A 15,567-nucleotide genomic window follows, 5' to 3' on the forward strand; every position below is an offset into this window, starting at 1 on the left:
ATAACCAGAAACTTCTGGCGGCTAAAAAATGCCGACTGGATAGACTATACTTCACAAACAGATAACACCTTACCTTCTCTATCCCTATCCGACAATATTAACAATAATCTATTATTAATCACAGATTCCATACTTAAAGCTGCAAATTTGCACATAGGCAAAAATAGTATTTCCCATAAAAGAAAGGCAGTACCTTGGTGGAATACATCTTGCCAAACTGCAACAGAACAACAAAAATTAGCTCTTAAAAATTACCGTAAAAACAAAAATCTGGAGAATCTTATTGAACTAAAGAAAACTAGAGCCAAAGCCCAATTTATTATAAAACAAAGTAAAAAATCATCTTGGAGAGAATATGTATCCTCTATTAATTCAAACACCAATCCGGCGGACCTCTGGAAAAAGATTAGGCAAATCCAAGGAAACAACACCAACCTCAAAATCTCTAGTATTGCTGTAAATAACACTACAATCACTGACAATCAAGAAATCGGTGAAACCCTAGCAACGCACTTCGACACTAAATTCAAAAGTAAAATAGATGCCTCCTTACGAAAACCATTACCTAACGCCCCACCCTGTTCCTCACCCGAAACAATAATGGACATCACACATCTTAATTCTCCCTTTCTTTTTGAAGAACTAGTATCAGTTATTCACACTTGTAAAAACAATGCCGCTGGTCCTGACGACATTCCTTACATATTAATCAAAAAGCTCTCAAACTGTAACCTACTCAAAATACTTGAGATGTATAATTTGATCTGGTCATCTAACCAATTTCCCAATCAATGGCAAACCTCTATCATAATACCTATTAAAAAGCCTAACCTAGAACGTTCCTTGGCCAACTCTTATAGACCTATATCACTAACTTGTACGATGTGCAAAATATTCGAAAAAATGATTAATAAAAGACTCCTATGGTTCATTGAAAAACATAAGATATTTGCTAGTGAACAGTCAGGATTTCGTCAGAACCGTTCAACCCAAGACAACCTTGTAATCCTCCAAACTCATATATCAGAGGCCTTAAACAAAAGACAAGAAGTCGTAGCTGCCATATTTGATATTGAAGGTGCTTTTGACACTATAAGTAGGCAATATATATTAAACAAACTTATCCTTCTTAATATTAATGGTAATATATTTAACTTCATACGAAATTTTCTATCTTCTAGATCGTTCAGAGTCTCTGTCAACGGTATTTTATCTTCTACTTATACTCAAACTGATGGCGTACCTCAGGGATCGGTACTAAGTCCTACACTTTTTAATCTAGCAATAAGTGATTTATGCTCTCACCTCATTTCCCCTATTAAACATATCATGTATGCTGATGACCTAGTAATTTACTGTCATGGACAAAACTCTTCTACCACCTCAAAGCTTATTCAAACTGCTGTTGACACACTTTTAAAAAAAACTAGTGACATGGGGTTATCTTTATCCAATGTAAAATCTAAAATTATAAACTTTAGTAGACGTCCCCCTTCTCCATCTCCACTTATTTTGATCAACAATGTCCCTCTTCCTGTTGTTAAACAATGCAAAATTCTCGGATTAACGTTTGACTCACGACTAACTTGGAAGCAACATATATTTGCAATAAAAAGAGAAACGAGCATAAGACTAAACATAATAAAAACTCTATCACATCATTATTGGGGATCTGACGAAAACTCACTTCTTAAAATATACAGATCACTAATACGCTCCAAGCTAGATTATGGTTGTCACATATATATATCCGCTTCCAAAACATATATTAACCTTCTAAACTCAATTCACAACACAGCCCTTCGTCTTTGTATTGGCGCTTTTCGATCTAGTCCTGTAGATAATCTTTATTGCGAAGCTAACGAACCTCCTCTTTGTATAAGACGAAAACAACTGCTACTCTCTTATGCAGCATCGGTATCAGCTAACCCCTCTAATCCAGTGCATCCCTTATTTGTAATGTCCACGTATAATTTACACAATACCAATTTCTTACCACCAATAAAACCTATTCCACTAATTTTAGCACAGACACTTAATGATATCTCTCTTACACATACCCTTCCTCTTTATCTCCCTCCATCTCCTCCTTGGATCATGTCCACGCGCAAATTTAACACCTCGCTCACCAACTTCGATAAAAATAAACATCCGAAAGAGATCATTATAAATGCATTTAAAGACATTATAGATACAAATAAATACGACCTAATATTATACACGGATGCCTCAAAAAATGACACAGGAGTAGGCTGCTCTGTTACAACCTCTCATTCACTAATTAAGTCATCACTTATACCAGCCATCAGTAGCGTTCATACTGGCGAATTATTTAGTATATTGCAAGCTTTTAACCATATATCTCCACCTAATAAGCAGGTTGCCATATGCACAGATTCTTTAGCATCAATCTATTCTATCAAAAATATATTTACTGATCATCCAATCGTCCAAAAGATCCTAGACTCTTACCAAATTATCTTGTCCCAAAACATAACAGTTACCATAATCTGGCTGCCATCACATATTGGTATAGAAGGCAATGAAACTGCAGATCACTATGCTAAACTTGCTACAGCATCACCTGAAATCACCGATAAAATTCAAATTTGTAAGGACCTAAAATCATATATTAAAAGAAGAACCAGACTCCTTTGGCAGCAGCATTGGAACTCTAACCGTTCGATCTTGCACGAAATACAACCGTCAATAACCAGTCAGCCTACATTTGACTATTCAGCCCTCTCAAGACGAGATCTCATTGTGATAAGACGACTTCGGATAGGACATTCAAAACTCACACACGGCTACCTAATGTCCTCTAGCATCCGTCCCTCCTGTCAAATCTGCCAATCATATTTGACAATCAAACATATTCTCACTGAATGCCATCAACATTTGGCCAGAAGATTACAATACAAACTCAAAAGTGAAGTACGAGATATCCTAAACAACCCTGACCAAATAAAAGCTGTGCTACAATTCCTTAGAGATGAACACTTATATCAAAAAATATAATTAGATTTTAATTTAGACATTGTATAACATATTATTATTATTCCGTATTATTGTAACATATTCTTAATGTAACACTTAATGTTTGTGTAATGAAAATTCATGTTATAGTACCTGTGTAAGTGGCCATAGTAGCCGATCACGTTAAAGTTGAAATAAAAAAAAAAAAAAAATTATTTTCAATTGGGACCGAAAGCTAAACAATAGTAATTTATACAAAAAAATATTTATTAAAAGCTTAGGCTATAATATAAATTGCCTATCGAAGTTATTTTGTTAAGGCTTCATAAAATCTAACAAAGTAGATTTTCTAGATAATTCTAATCATTTTTTTATTCCTTGTTTTGTAGAAAAAGTGCGCTCTTCGTTTTAGTCTATATTTTCTAAAATTTGTAATTCTCTTTTAATAATTAAACTGAGGCCTTTAATTAAGTTTCTAACCGACATTTCACCCTCAATTTGAACAGGATCCAAAAAATCAAGATTTGCATTTCTCAAAGTTAGAAGAATTAAAAAGAGCACAAAAATAACAAATACAATAAAAAATCGAAATTGACAATATTTCGGCCATGTAATGAGACATCCAGAAAGGTATAACCTTTTACACTTTATAATACAGGTCAAGATCGCCGGAAGAAGCCGAAGAAGAAAATCCTGTTTCCGAAATCTCCCAAGAGTCAAAAGACACCAAAAAACAAAAATTGTAGAACTCCAATAGTTCTTAAACGTCATTACTATCCATTTCTAAATTTATTTTCATGGCGATATTAACAACTTTTTAAGTCGCATTACTAATTTCATTAAGCTCTGACCTCAATTTCACTGCATCTAAAACGTTGAATGTTGTTGCTTCCAGCAGTGCTTAACAGAGAGATCGTTTTTTTTGTAACTTCATACAGGTGTGCAAATAATCTGGTGGTATAATAAGCTTTGAGTGATTTAATGACTCCCTGATCCATTGGTTGAAGTTAGCTGGTTATATTAGCAGGTAAAAATTCAACTGTCACACATGGGTTAAAGTTATAAATTCCAGAAGATTGCAAAGATTTAATGATGATAAAAATAAATCAGTTAATTTATAAGGAACGTCTTTTACAGGAAAGCAATAGGCCAAGTTCTTTAACAACTGTATGTATTATCTTACCTATGTTCACCATCACCCCAGGCAATAGTTCTCACTGAACATGAAACAAGCGAAAATATTGAGTATTGAGAATACACTTCAACAAGATTTTTATAATGTGAATTCTCCTGACCCAATAGACACACAACAATCTTATTTAATTTCTATTTTCAAGTGCCCAGCTAGTGAATTAAAAGAAGTTTGTAATTTTTAAATCAAATGAATAGAAATACTGTTACCACCTATAATAATATAATAAATATTAAAGTTTATTTAATTAATGTAAAAATTTTATTTTCATAGCTTAGTGCAATCGTTGAAAAGATGATATTAATGTAGCACAGACTTCTTGTACCGTTTTCGAAATTAGTTAGACTGGATATCTTAAAGAGATAATGTCTTTTTCTTCTTCTTCTTCTCTTTTTAAGGTAGATATGACTGTGTCTGTTTTTCAATGTGCCTCCAGTAAGTTGTCGTTAGATCATTTACGTGGATTTCCTACTGATCGTCTTCCTATTGGGAACCGTCTCTTGTAGTCTTTACTACTTTATTTGTTGTTATTCGGCTCATATAATCCGTCCATTCTACTCTTTCATTTCTTAGCCACTTTTTGATGTTCTTTACCTTGCATCAACATCGTATATCTGTATTTCTAGCTCCAATTTTGATCTTAGTAAATTTTCTGTTATAACCACGCATTTTGTCATTTCTAAGCAATTAACGTGTTCAATTTTCTGACAGTTAGATCAAATTGGTGCAGCATACGTTGTACATCATCTTCACTTCGAGAGAGTATTATTGCGTCGTCTGCATAGCAGATTATTTTAAGTTGTTTTTCTCCCATTTGGTATCTTTTTTTTAGTTCTTAGCTTTTTATTACTTCATTTATAATCAGGTTAAACAATAGAGGACTCTTGTACCTGCCTCATTATAAATATAGCGTCGGTGCATGATCTTCCCGAACTAAAACCTTGTTGTTCTTCTGTTAGTGTTATAATTTCATTCAGTTTATTTAATAGTTGAGTTTGCAGTCTGTTCAACCTCACTTTGGTTATATGGCGGAAACCTCTGGATTATCCAAGATGGCGGAAAGTAAAAATGTGCCGTCACCTCTCTCTGTAGTAAAAGAGGTAGATTTTGAAGAGAATACATTTAAATGTTGTCAAACTAAGCCTAATAAAATACTCGTTTGTATAGTATGTGGAAATAGTTATCACATCTCATGTGCTGTGAAAAACAAAGTGAAATTCTTCAAGATAGGAGATTCACGTGTAATCTGTTGCCAAAATAGTGATGGACAACCCATCGAATCATTTAGTGCCATAGCGATAGAAAATCAGTGGTTAAAAAGGCTGTTAGCTGAAAAAGATGATAAGTACAATTTATTATTAAATAACAATAATCTATTAAAATCAAATAATGAACACTTGCTAGAAAAATTTAATTTATTGAAATCAGAAATAACCAGAACCAGAATCTCACAAAAACCCAACTCAACTGTTAATGAGGGTTTAATAAAACTCAAGGTAATGAAGATAAGACGGCCAGTGTGCAGTTGACCAATTCTAAATACAAAACAAACAATGAAACTGACTCAAATACAAATTTTAATGATAAAAACACCAAACATGTTGAAAGGAATTCCAATATACAGGGCATTTCAAAAATTACAGCAAACAAATTAAATGCACAATTAATGGAAATTCAAACCAAACAAACATGTGACTACATTACAAATTTAGGTGTTGAGAATGAGGAAAGCACAAAAATAAATCTTAATCATATCACAACAGGGGGTTCAGAGAATAAAGCCGACGATGAAGGATATCAGATTGTGACAACAAGACGCAAGAAAATAATGGGAACTGGAATTGGTGATAAGGATTTCCATGGAAAATCCGAAAAATCAGACAAAAAATTGTGGCTATTCATCTCAAAAGTTCCGGATAGTGTAAATGAGGACCACATCAAGAATTTCATAATAACTAAGACAAACTGTGAGAATATACAAGTAAAATTGTTACCAACTGACCATAAAAGAAGGGATAATCAATGTTTTATGATAGGTGTACTACCTGACTTAAGGGAAGAAATTTACAATCCTGCTTTTTGGCTGAAAAAAATTGGTATTGAACGATTTAACTTTAGGTTAGGAAGAAGATTCTTAGATCGAGAGCATCATAATAGAGGTCTGTCAATTGGAGAAGATAGACCAGACTCTTTTTTAGTCAAGTAAATCCAAGAGAAACGTTACTTTTATCATCACCAGACAGTTGTTTAAAAATATTGCAACTAAATGCTCAATCTTTGACAAATAAGTTACTCAAACTTGAAGTCTTACCATTGCAGGAAACACCTGATATAATTTGTCTATCAGAACATTGATGTACTGAAGAAAACATCCAATTTATGACCCTGAATGGATACAACATCGCCTCTTATTTTTGTCGAAAGTTCCATATCCATGGAGGATCCATCATCTACATCAAAACTGATATTAAATTCAAAACATTAGATGTCTCTAACTTTAGTGAAGAAATGGTGTGTGAGTGCTGTGCGATTTCTCTGTTTATAGCCAATAGGAAAATTTGTGTTATTAGTGTTTATCGTTCGCCATCAGGAGAAGTTCAGAGTTTTCTGTGTAAATTACATAATATATTGGAGCTATGCAGTAAGTCATATCATGATATTTATATTTGTGGGGATCTAAACATTGATTATCTTGCCATGTCTAATAATAAGCAATCTTTTAACGAGTTTTTAGTAAGTTATAATCTGAGAGTCACATCTGAGGCTCCTACAAGAGTTTTCGTAGATAAAGTAGGTAAAACATCATCTACAAAATTGGATTACATATTGACAAATATCGAACCACATCTTTATAAATCAAATGTGTTCGAGGGTCACTTCAGTGACCATAAAGTATTTTTACTTAGTGTAAATTTGCAAGCCAATAAAGTATCGAAAAAAGATAAAAAACCCATCAGTTACAGGGATATGTCAGATGAAAATATGCTGATGTTTAAAGCAGGGATTTCTTCTACAGTTTTTGATGAAGTTTATTCACAATTCAATGCTGAATATGCCACAAATTTATTTGTTAGCATTTTAGATTACAATCTAAATTTATATTGTCCAATAAAAACACGGTATAAAGCACACAAAACAAATAAGGCTACATGGGTAACAAATGAGGTAAGACACGCTGGTGAAAAACTAAAAAATCTACACTGGATAGCAAAAAATATAGGGAGTCTCGAGTCTCAAGATACCTATAAACAGGCAAAAAAAGAGTATAATTCTCTATTAATAAATACTAAAAAAAACTTTCATAATGACTTAATTAATCAATCTTACAATATACCAAAAACAGTTTGGAATTTAGTAAACAGTGAAACTGGTAGGCAAAAGAACAGGTCTGATATTATTCTACATTATGATAATAAAATTATTACCAAGTCTTGTGATATTGCTAATTCGTTTGCCTCATATTTTGCTACAATTACAGAATACAATCTTCAAACTCATTTTGGCACATCGTTACCTTCTTCTTGTACTACCTCAAAAATGTGTAACAAAACATTTTTCTTTTTACCGGTAACTCCAATTGAAATAAAAAATACAATCGATCAACTAAAAAATAAGCCTAGTACTGGTATTGATAACATATCTGTAAAAATAAAAAAACTGATAAGTGATCATATATCGATTCCTTTAACCCATTTAGTTAATCTCTCAATAACAACCAGCCAATTTCCATCCATATTTAAATTGGCAAAAGTTATTCCAATCTTCAAAAAGAATGACCCTCATGATATTTCAAATTATAGACCAGTATCTGTCCTTAGCATAATTTCAAAAGTAATAGAGAAGGTTGTATACAACAGAATGTTAAATTTTATAGAAGAATACAATTTATTAACTCCAACCCAACACGGCTTTAGATCAAAAAAGTCAACACTCACGGCTGCATGCAGCTTGTTTGAGCGTATTTATGATGAATTAGATAGTAGAAACCACGTGGCAGGACTATTTTTTGATCTATCACGTGCTTTTGACTGCTTAGATATAACATTTATTCGCAATAAATTATATAACGTTGGTTTTAGAGGGATATTTCTAGAATGGATAATAAATTTCTTAAGTGACAGGAAGAGTGTTGTTAAGATGAAAGAATCAAGCTCAGAACCATACACGACAAATAAAGGAGTACCACAGGGATCCGTGCTGGTACCATTATTATTCCTAATTTTTATTAATGACCTACCAGATCACATAAGGGCACTTATAATATCAATGTTTGCTGATGATACCTCGTTAATAGTCTCTGCATGTACACTAGAGGAATTAAAAATGACAATGAACACTGTTGTTGACTGCTTTATACGCTGGTGTAATACCAACAGACTAATATTAAACATTGACAAGACGCAAATTATTTATTTTCATTCATACAACTCATCTAAATATGACTATATCTTAACCATCCACGATAGAAACAATATGTTATCTTCCACTCACTCTACAAAGTTTTTGGGTGTATTCATTGATTGTAATCTCAAATGGTCAGAGCAAGTGAATTCAGTGAACATGAAATTGAATAAAGCTTTTTATGCTATATCTAGAATTAAAAACACACTACCCATCTCGGCATTAATGAACGTTTATTATAGCCTTGCTTACAGCCACATGTGCTACAATGTAATTTTGTGGGGGAACTCAGTAGATAGTAACAAAGTGTTCATTAACCAAAAAAAAATTATCCGTAAAATTTTTAATTTGGATTATCAACAGTCTTGTAAACCAGTTTTTATTAAACATCAAATTTTAACTTTCTACTGCCTATATATCTATAAATGTTTACTTTATGTCAAAGAGGAAATCAATACATTTCCAGTAAATTCAGACAATCACTACTACAATACAAGAAGTGCTGAATCTTTACGAGTTCCTAAACACAGAACATCCAAATTTCAAAATTGCTTCAGATATATGGGACTGACCATATACAATCATTTGCCAAAAACTGTGAAAGAAATACCACTTATCTCTAAATTTAAAAAAAATGTTAAAGATTTACTCTTAAGAAAAGCATATTATTCTATAAATGAATATCTTGAGGACAAACTGCAATAGCTTCATATTTTACTTGTAAAAATGTTATTTTATATATTTTATGTTTTGTCAATTTCTTTTACACTGTTAATATTGTATTATACACACTAATGTTTTTTATACCAAATTCTGTAGTGACGTATCCTATACATTTATTTTGAATGTCTTAAAGGATCAATAAAGATGACTATGACTATGACTATGACTAATATCACTTTGGTTGTTAATTTTAGTTTGTAATTAATAAATTAATTCCTCTGTAATGCTCTGAGTCCGATTTGTCTCCCTTTTTGAGAGGTATTACGATGCTTGGTCTCCATTCTTGAGAAATTCTGTTTTGTTCTATTGTTTTTTGTATTCATTTTAAGAGTTGTTTGGTCAGATATAATTCTTAGGAGTTTTTTCGGTATTCTGTCCTCTCCTGATGATTTTTTTTTCTAATTTTTTTAATACTTTCTTTACTTCTTCATCCTCAAAATTTATTTCTTCGTTTGTCGTCACCTCTGGTGTTGATGGTTCATTATCTTCATCTTTAGGAAATAGGGATCTGAAGTAGTCTACTCATGTTTTCTTCTGAATGGGTTTCGGTTTTTTTAGTTCATTCATCTCTATTCTTTGTCCTATAATTATTCTTCATATTTCTTTTTGTGTTCCCTAGGAGACGTGTTCCATCTGTTTTGAGAAGCTTTGCCAGTCCCTTTTTATTTGTCTAACTAAAGTATTTGTTTTATTTCTGATTCGTTTATAGTGGTTTTATGCCTGTTGTGTTTGTTGTGTTCTGTATTGTAAAAAAACTTTGTTCTTTTCTTCACATTTTGTCTTCACTTTATCTCTAAACCATGGTGTTTCACCAAGTGTTAGTAAACCATCAAATTAATTTAAATTAGCAAAAAACAAATTAACGAAAAATAACGTGCACCAATAAGCAGTTAATTAACAATAAATAAATATTAATTTATAGCTATAAATTGGAATAGACACTGCCTGGGGTGACTGCAAAGTGGATTGAGTAGCTCTGCGGTTACCACAGCCGGTCCCAAGCCCGGATAAAATGTGGAGGGTGATTGGCAAGGTTAGCAACTTACCAATCGTAAAAACAAATACTGATTAAAGAAACAATGTACAGCCTCGGAACCGACTTGATACTATAAAGACGACTACGGCAAGAAATAAGGACAACCGAAAAACATCCTAACCCCAGATGAGAATTACTACTTGAAATATCAGATCACTCAACTCAAGGGACTAAGAATAACTCAAGTGCTGAAAGAAAAAGGCATAGACATTTGTGCACTACAGAAAAAAAAAGTAAGGAAAAGGTTAATCAAAATTAGGTGAATAGTGAATACATAATAATCTACAGTGGAGTAGTAAAAGAAAATAGGACCAAAGAAGGTGTAGCCTTACTAATACACCAAAGTTACCAAAATCACATCAAAGGGTGCCAATATATATCAGAAAGAATAGTAACAGCAAAGACAAGAATGAAGAAGGAATACCTGAACATCATCGGATTATACGGCTCAGAAAATAACAAGCCTCAAACAACAAGGGTATCGTTTTATTACCAATTACAACAATTAGTAGATCGAGTCAGAGAAAAGATGATAACAGGGGGATTTTAACGATCGAATAGGCAACTGTAATACTTCCCACCCAAGAGAACGGCGCCAACACAAACAAAAATCAAAGTCGAAGAACTAAATACGGAATCCACGGAATAATTATACAGGAACAGAATATTAGGGAAGATTGCTGGAAATGAAGTATTAGAAAACGATAACGAACGTAACGAACACTAACATATCAAAAAAGAAAACACCATGGTTTAGAGAGGAAGTAAATGCAAAATGTAAAGAAAATAAGAAAGCCTTTTTACAATACAGAACACAACAAACACAACAGGCATACAACTACTATAAACGAATCAGAAATCAAACGAATACTTTAGTTAGATAAATAAAAAAGGAACACTGGCAGGCTTCTCAAAACAGATGGAATACCATTTCTACAGAACACAAAAAGAAATATAAAGAATGATCAGAGGACAAAGAAAAGAGATGAATGAACTAGTAAAAACGAAACACATTCAAAAGAAAACATGGGTATACTACTTTCGGTCCCTATTTGCTAAAGCTGATGATAATGAACCACCAACACCAGAGATGACTACAAAAGAAGAAATAAATTTTGAGAAGGAAGAGGTAAAGGGAGCATTGAGGAAAATAAAAAATAGAAAATCACCAGAAGAGTACAAAATACCGAACGAACTCCTAAAGTACTGAGGACCAGATCTGACCAAACAACTATTAAAACTAATCCAAAAAATCATAGCACAAAACAGAATTCCTCAAGAATGGAGATCAAGCATCCTAATATCTCTTTTCAAAATGGGGGACAAATCTAACCTGGAAAATTACAGAGGAATTAATTTATAAAACACAACACTAAAATTGACAACCAAAGTGATAAAAAATAAATTGAATAAAATTATAACACTAACAGAAGAATAAAAAGGTTTTAGGTCGGGAAGATCATGCACCGACGCTATATTTATAATGAGGCCTGAGGATATATTTTAAGAGAAATCATTAGAATACAACACACCGGCACATCTATGTTTCGTGGACCTTACAAAGACATTTGACCAGGTCAAATTAAAAGACGTTATTCTCTTACTGTATGCAAGAGGAATCTATCTACCAAATACACAACACAATAAAAGTAAAAATAGAAGAAGAAATAACCGACCCTATTGAAGCTGGTATTGGAATAAAACAGGGAGATTTCTATTGTTAAGACAGAGTCCTCTATTGTTTAACCAGAATATGGAAATAATAAAAAAGTAAGAACTAGAAAAGGATACCAAATGAGAGAAAAACAACTTAAAATATTCTGCTATGCGGACCACGCAATACTACTCTCTCAAAGTGAAGACGATTTACAAGGAATGCCGTATCAATTTAATAATATAACCGTTAGAAAATTTAACATGATAATTTCCCCAAAAAAGACAAAATACATGGTTACAATAGCAAATTTACTAAGATGTAAATTATAGCTGTAAGGTCAGATAATAGACCAAGTGATGGAGTTTAAATATCTAGGGATCACATTATCTAGCTACGAAAAGCTCAAAATCGAAGTGGAAGATCAAGTGAATAGAGCAAACAGAGCTGCAGGCTGCCTAAATGAAACAATATGGAGAAATAAACATATCGGGGAAGAAACGAATGGCAGAATTTACAAAACAGTCATCAGACCAATATTGACATACGCGGCACAAACAAGACCTTACACAGTGAGGACAAAAATGATGTTAGAAACAGCAGAGATAAAAACACTTAGAAAAATTGATGGTAAGACACTATGGGACAGAGCTAAAAGTACAGATATACGACGTAGATGCAAGGTGAAGAACATTAAAAACTGGGTAAGAAATAGAAGAGTAGAAGGGAACGATCATATAAGCCGAATGACAAGAAATAGAGCAGTAAAGACGACAAGAGACGTTTCCCCAATAGGAAGACGATCAGTAGGAATACCACGAAAACGATGGAACGACAACTCACTGAAGGCACATTAAAATACAGCCAGAGTCATGTCTATATAAAAAGAAGAAGGAGAAGAATAAGAATTTAAAATAATATAATTATTTTAAGTAAAAATCAAACTCTTTATATCTCCTTTATGGAACTTAATTCATACAAAATTTGCAATTAAAAAATTTTATATACAAACTTTGTTTGGTGGATTACGTTTAATTGCTAATATCATCAATTTTATTTTTTGACGCTAACCTCTGACAGCTCTTAGGTATGAATTTCATATTTACTTAACACTGTTAAATAAATTGAACAAGTAGTACATAGTACCTATTTCACTACATTGAACATAGCAAAATAAACAATAAAGATATTTAAGACTCATTTTACAATGTGAGTCTTTATGTAGTTACTAATACTAAAAATATACCTGATCAGTTAAGTACCTATTTAAGCAATTCTATTTGTTTATCAAAAAAAAAATCTTTTTCAAATGGATGTACAGGTGTTGTCGCAATACTAAGAAGGGTTTTTCTGGTCTCATCCTCTTCGTAAGGTCTCAAAATTTCAATTCGTATTATGTTATTTGAGTATTTTGTTATTTTGTAAAGGTTAAAACTTCATTCTGCCTTAATTATTTATAAGAAAACAATTAAAAATGAATATGCTTTTTAAAAACATAAATACTTGAGATTTTGCGAAAATAATGAGATCAAAAATCTCTTCTAAGTATTAACAAAACACCTGTAGAGTCATTAGAAAATGACCTTTTTTCTCAATTAAGATAAACATATATAATTGTTTAAAAACTACTCGACCAATCAGGCCCATCTTTTAGAGATAGGATCGATTGAGATTAAAATCTTATAAAGATACAACGAATATTCTGTTAAATTCCTCCATAAATTCTATTTGAAAAATAACGTCCAGTAATTTTTCGATTTTTAAATACTTTTTTGGCTTCGTTTTCTGGGGTATTACTAATTGGTTGTGAAACTAACTATAGAGATAAACTTCATAAATAAACTTTAAAACTTAATGTTATCACAAAAGAAGAAAAATTTCGTCAAAAGGTAGCAAATATTTTTGTATGTTACTTAAAAACAAAAATTCTATTTTTCATGCATAACAAACAAAAGCTTAAAGGTAGTTGTATAGGCAAGCAGTATTATTTACACGGATCAAATTTGACATGTGAATTAAGCCGATTTGAAATCGGGAGTAAAAACAAACGCGAGGAGGGAGTACTTCCCATCAGCCACCTGTTTTCTCGCGACTGGAATCTCTGGATACTGTTACTGGCTCCCTTTCGCTTCGCCGTCAATCTGCTCTGCTCTGTCTCCGCGTTCGGACGCAGAGTGGGAAAGCGCCGAGACACGCGTATATTGGAAAAGTTTTCGGGAATTTTTGCGTGTTTCAAACTTTCCAGAAAAGTTTGGGGAAGTTGCTTGGCAGTTTATATCTGGCAATTTATCGGGGGTTTTTTATAAACTTTTGGGAAGATTAGTTGTGTTCGTTTTTTTTATAAAAGAATTTTCTTCATACTTTACAAAAAAAGTCTTTATAATGTGATAAAGAAAGTTTTCGGAGGCATAAAAAGTATCCAGAATAGGCCGTAAGTAACGTAAAAAGACTGTTAAACTTTTATTTGATTTATCACTGTTACGGAATAGTATAAATATTTTATATTTTCCACGTTTTTTCATTTGTTACATTTAATAAATTACTCTCTTAAAAAAACTTAAGTACTGAAGTTTTTTTATATTTAAGTTCAATAATTTTTTTCCATATTGTCTTGTATTTCCCATACATTGGAAAATATTAAAGTATGTTTTATATATGTTCTAAATAAAAAGTAAAGTTCAAATATTTTTGTAAACCTGTAAAAATTGTATTCTGAATTTAATAGGGAAATAAAAATAAATATAAATTTAATATACTTCTAATGACAAAATGACTTTCAAATGCAGCAATTTTTAACTGCTATAAATATAAAATTGATCAAATAGTATAGTATCCATAAAGAATTATGATTCAATATCAATTTCTAATAATTTTTATTTATACCTTATACAAAAATATAAAGTAATAAATTTATGTAGGTAATTTTGAAAAAAGTTTTAAAAATTGAAATTATCTATTAAAAACTCTAACAATTTGAAAAATAATATAAAATTGATTATTTAAATAATTTTTTTTCTTAATTTGTTAATATAGAATAATAAAAATTCTATAAAATAATTGGCTAATTAATAAAGTGTCAAAATAATTATTATTAAAATGCATTTTTTTTAAATTACCTATCGCAAATAAAGTGTAAATTATTTTATGAACATAAGTTGTTATTATCTTATCAAAAGACACAAAATCTAAATATTATTATATTAAAATAATAGACAACCTTGTTTGTTAGTTACAATTTTATTTTGAAAAATAATAAAAAGTAAAGACCAAATGTGCAAAATTTGGAAGTATGTAAATATTAGGTTTTAAAATTTCACACTAGTTAATTCAACGTAAACGTACTTAAACGTACTCCTATGGGCACTCCATACATTGTTTAATTTTTTTGTGTAATTTTCAAGTTTTAAAAAATAAAAAGTGTAAAATATATTAAATATAAGTAAAGTTTGAACGAAAATAATGTACCTACTATCTTAAAAGAAAAATATTTAGTAATTATAACTGTTTAGTGAGCTTCATAAACATGAAAAACAAATGACATTTATGTTTTTTGTCTGATATTCTAGGACATTCTAAACGCCTGCT

The 15,567-nt window shown here is 31.5% G+C and overlaps 1 protein-coding gene across 1 annotated transcript in view; it reads left to right on the forward strand.

Annotated features, from left to right (window-relative positions):
- The first annotated feature begins 14,129 nt into the window (after positions 1 to 14,129).
- SPR (G protein-coupled sex peptide receptor) overlaps positions 14,130 to 15,567 on the forward strand; it is a 1,160,093-nt gene continuing 1,158,655 nt past the window's right edge. The window contains exon 1 of the mRNA XM_072519558.1: positions 14,130 to 14,413. The gene's annotated coding sequence lies outside the window, so the exon portion shown is untranslated. The remainder of the gene's footprint in view (positions 14,414 to 15,567) is intronic.

The sequence above is a fragment of the Diabrotica undecimpunctata genome, chromosome 1 (assembly GCF_040954645.1).
Source record: "Diabrotica undecimpunctata isolate CICGRU chromosome 1, icDiaUnde3, whole genome shotgun sequence".
Lineage (NCBI taxonomy): Eukaryota > Metazoa > Arthropoda > Insecta > Coleoptera > Chrysomelidae > Diabrotica > Diabrotica undecimpunctata.